Source organism: Oratosquilla oratoria, chromosome 13, assembly GCF_046742065.1.
Source record: "Oratosquilla oratoria isolate Oo_2021 chromosome 13, ASM4674206v1, whole genome shotgun sequence".
Classification (NCBI taxonomy): domain Eukaryota; kingdom Metazoa; phylum Arthropoda; class Malacostraca; order Stomatopoda; family Squillidae; genus Oratosquilla; species Oratosquilla oratoria.
Window position 1 is genome coordinate 70,524,378 of NC_134789.1, and position 5,000 is coordinate 70,529,377.

Consider the following 5,000-nt stretch of genomic DNA (forward strand, 5'->3'; position numbering starts at 1 on the left):
GTATGGGATCCAATATATTTAACGTTTCGCCCAGCAGGACTTCTTCAGAAATAACACTGAAGAAGCCTTGCTGGGCGAAACGTTAAATGAATTGGATCCCATACTCTGCGTTTGGCCTCTCTCCTACAGTGCTGTTGCAGTCGTTGCTGCTTTTACTCAATTGTCCTTTTTCACTCTAACTGGACGTAGTCCGAGGGCGAGGTAATGTTTATGATCGAGTATCTCTCTTTGTTTGATTATTTTGACTGATTGTTAACAATATTTCAGTAAATTAGACATATCAAATGACATGATTTTTTTTTTTCAGAAATTGTGGACAATGGTCCTTAGATAACCATCTTGAGTTTTGAAAGAAAAAATCAACTTGATTTTTTTTACTTCCTCAGACATCCAATTTCCTTCAAATTAAAGCCAAAGCCATCCTTACCTGATTTTTCAAAATAGTACAAATGCAGTTTGAATTCAGATAGAAAAAAATCATAAATGTCGTAACTAGGATGCAGTTGGAGATAAGGAGATGTTTACAATCAATATCAACATATGAAAAGACGAGTTTTAAAGTTGAGTGGCCTTTGAAAGGTCAAATACATAGCCACAGCCTTTAAGAGAACTTTAACTTGAAAATGGGTGGAGATAGATATTTACTATTGACAACATACAAGAAACTGCACATATATTCATATGACTATCGGTAAAGTAATCCAGTACTAAACTACACTCAAATACTGCCGAGTGATTGTGATGCCTGGCACTACTTGCCACATTTCTTTTTACTTGCTGTCAAGTATTTCTTTCTTAATCTAAAAATGATACTTATTAGAACTATCCTAAGCCTTCTAGAATTCGTGGGGGTCCATCTTTAACACGTTACCACATGAACCTAACACCTAACACTTAACACCTAACACAACCTTTATTGGGTATTTCCTCGCTAAGATGAGGACAAGGACACGGTGGGTGGAAGGAGAGAGGAGAACTAAAGGAGGAGATAAAGAAGAAATGACGGTGAGAACAAAGGAGATATTATCATAAAGTGACTGGAGAAAACTTAGCACAAGATGTGTTAGAGAAAAGGAGAAATGTAGGAGAGAAAAAAAAAAGAGAAAATTATAGTAATAAGGAGGTTTATGAGATTAGTGCTGAGGTGTGAATGAGTTGAAAAGAAATGATAGAAAAGGCAAAAAAAGGACAGAATACTATTGGACATCTCTGAGGGAACAAAGGAAAGAAGGAGACAAGTAGGTAAGGCTGGTAAGGAGAAGGAAAAAAGGAATGAGAAGGAGAACAGTAAGGAGAAGATGGAGGCGAATGAAAAAGAGAAGGGAAGAAGAAAGAGAAAGAAAATGAAAATGAAAAAGAGGGCAAAGATAAAAGAATGAATAGGAGGAGGAATTAAATAGGGGAAGGATAAGGAGGAAGAGGAAAATAAAGGAAGCGGAGGGAAAGAAGAAGGAGGGAGGAAAAAGCGAAGAATGGAAGAAGATAAAGATGAGGAGGAGAATGAGGCGAAAGAGAATGGAGAAGAATGAGAAGAAAAATGAGGATGAGAAGACGAAGGAGGAAGGAGGAAAATAAGAGAAGAGGGGGAGAGGAGGCGAAGGAAGAGGAGGAAGAGAAGAAGGGAGAGAAGGGGGAGGATAATGAGCAGGGAGGAAGAGGAGGGGAAGAAGTAGGAAGGAAAAGGAGGAAAATGAGAAGAGAGAGAAGTAGGCGAAGGAGGAGAATAAGATGGAAGGAGAAGTGGAGAAAAAAGAGGAGAATGAAGAGGAAAAGAGAGAGGAGGAAAAGAAGAATAAGAAGTGAAGGAAGAGGAGGGTAGTAGAAGGAAGGAAGAGGAGGGAGAGAAGAAGAAGAAGAAAGAAGAGGAGGAAGAGGTGAAGGAGGAGGTGAAAAAGAAGAATAGAGAAGAGAAGGAGAAGGAGGAGAATAAGAAAGAAGGAAGAGGAGGAGAAGGAGAAGTAAGAAGGAGAATAAAGTAAAAGAAGGGAGAGGAGAAAAAGGAAAAGAAGGAGGAGAGGAGGAGGAGGTGAAGGAGGAGGGTGTGAAGGAAAAGGAGGTGAAGGAGGAGAAGGTGAAGGAGGACAAGGTGAATGAGGAGGAGGAAGAGGAGGAGGAAAAAGAGGAGGAGGAGGAGGATTGAGGCTAAGGGTTCGATAGCGGGAGGGCATCAGGGCTGACAGGCGTGGATAAGGTGATCAGCGTCCTGCAGAGTCTTCCGTGTGATCCAGCACCTTTCCTGGAAAAGTCCTGTGAACGAGCCTAGAAGAAGCTCGAGAGAAATTTGAAATAAATCCGAAAAGGCCGCGAAGAAACCCCTTGTGAAATCTGGAATCTTGGGAGGCGATTAAAAAGAATAAGAAAAGCCTGGAAGAAGCCTGGAAGAAGCCTGGAAAGAGACTGGAAATATGGAAGAACGTCAACCCCAAAAGAAACTTGAAACACTGGAAGCCTACAAGACTGGAAAACTGTAAGCCTGAGTCTATGAAGACCTGAAGGCTTGGAAGCTTAGAAAATGGAAAATTGTAGCTTACTTAAATCCTGGAAACGTAAGAGACTCGTAGGATGAAAACCTGGAGTAATAGAGCCACAAGACCAGGGAAGCCAGAAAGTCTGAACGACTTAAAGATTGAGATGATGATGGGTTTTAATCTGGTAACTTAAAATCCTGGAAACATGGAAATGTTTCAAATGTTTATGTCCCGGTTCCATTCCTTAGTTTAATCAAATTTTCTGGCGACGGACAAAATAGAAAACATAAGAACTTAAAGGATAAGCCCATCATAATTTCCAAACCCAAATTTTCCCAGTTGGCTTTTAGATTATATGTAAACAAATGGGTTATATTTGCTTATCCGTTATCCTGGAGTTATCTTACGTTTTTATAGGCATTTTTATTTCACCTAAACGAGTCGTCTGCTACAAAAGTTGGGAATAGTAGTCACCATGTTGATGACATATTACCATGTATCTAAAAACAAAACTGCCATACACAGTACATAGAACGTGTAGAACTGCGCTGTGAATCTTTCGCCATGTTTATATTTTTCTCGATTTCCCTCCGTTTTGACCAAGTCCAAACAGTTGAAAAAAGGGGGAAACCCGATATGCAGCTTGGAATTTTAGTCAATCGAAACTAAAGGACAGTATTTGTGTATTTGAGTTTCTGAATCCGGTGAGACTAAAGTTCTGGTGTTCTGTCATATCTCGCAACAGGGCATTTACAAGCCACTGACCAAGAGGCAGCCAAAAAGACACATTGGACTCTAGTTGAGGATGCTCGTCCAAATCTAGACCCGGTGCCTAAAGGGGCTAAACCACCCCCAAGACTCAAGTTATTACTGCCACTGGCATGTGCAGTACTCCAGCCCAAACAATTCCAGAGACATCTAAGATTAGAAGTCTACCAAAAGGAAAAAGAAAAGAAAAAGGGTTAGTGGTTTTCATGTGTACATTTAGTAAAATTAAATTCCCCGAAAAAAAACCTGAAAGACATGAACGTCAGTGTGTCATGACATGATGCATATACGAAATGATAATGATATCCTATGGAGGTATATAAGCCTAGGCCTACCTCTTTTGACTAATGGTTTTTGCATTGGACATGTATGCCTAGGCCTATGCTTCATATAATCTAATGATAATTTTCATGGCCAGTGCATTTCATATTTCAGACATTTGATAAGGCACTGAAAACTGCTGAAAAGCCCAATATCTTGGAGCCAGAGGTTGATTCTGAGCCTGCCACAACACTCCATAAGGCTGAGCCAGTTCCCAACACCCGTGAAGATGCTGCAGTGCAGACTGTCAAAAGTACGTGAAGACGGGCAAAACATTGATTAGTTAGTGTGCAAGATCGCCCTCTTGTACAATCAGCTGGTAAGTTAATCAGTTGACCCCTGTGTTTCTGTTGCAGTGAACTTGACAATTAACTTGGAGGAATAAGAATGATACATCTACACATAGTTTTCAGTTCACCCTTTTAACTTGCAGCAAACACCAGTTTTATCTATATTACTTTCAGGTATCTAAACTGACCCTGCAGTGCCCATGCAAACATACTAGAGATAAGATGAGTGAGGCTGGCACTGATGATGGAGAGAAGTGTATTCAAAGTGTGATTAGTTGAGTGTAATTTTTAAGTTATTAGCAATGCTTGTGTGCACAAAGTTTTGTAATCAATAATCCCTGCTACCCAGTCATAACAAAATTATTTTCATTTGTGTTTTTCCAGGAACACAAGTGATGATCCATTGACAGGGAAGTAAATCATCTTCCACTCATGCTCAATGCACCTGTAAGCCACTTGACCAGTCTGCAGCTCAGAATACAACAAGCTAATCAAGAAGAAAGACACATTCATCACTGTAAACTAAATGCTTTTCAACAATTTGCAAGGTAATATTATGTAAGTGTGAATACCTCAGTAATGTATGACATTTTTGTGTTCACGTTGAAGATAGGCACAAAACATTTAAGTTTGTACCAGTAACTTACACTAGAAATAAGATAAATAATGACAATTTACCGTTTTGTTTTGTTTGAAAGAATTCACATTGTTCTTTTTCGTGATTTCAGATCATTGGGTAGTCAACCCTATTACCAGACTCTATATTGATTGGATCCAGCCGTAAACTGAAAGAGTGTGATGGTTAAAAAGTCAAATTTGGTGATAATGAAATAGAAACTAAACATCAGGTTACCTATTTACCAGATTTTCCTAAGCCTTTCCAGTACATAACCCTTTTCAGTAGTATCAAACCTACCATAACCCCCATCTGATAACGTACTCCTTTTTAACACCACTGATACATTATTTTGAAATTTGAACTAATTATCACAGCAGTTAGAGGAATATATATGTTTTATTATTATTTATCAACAAGGGTTTATTTAATCGTGTTTTGATAAGAAGGATGTGCTTACTTTTTTTTTATACAAGCAATCCAATACGTGGGTCTGTGTGACTGAACGTACATACAGTTGGACTCTTCATGACCCCC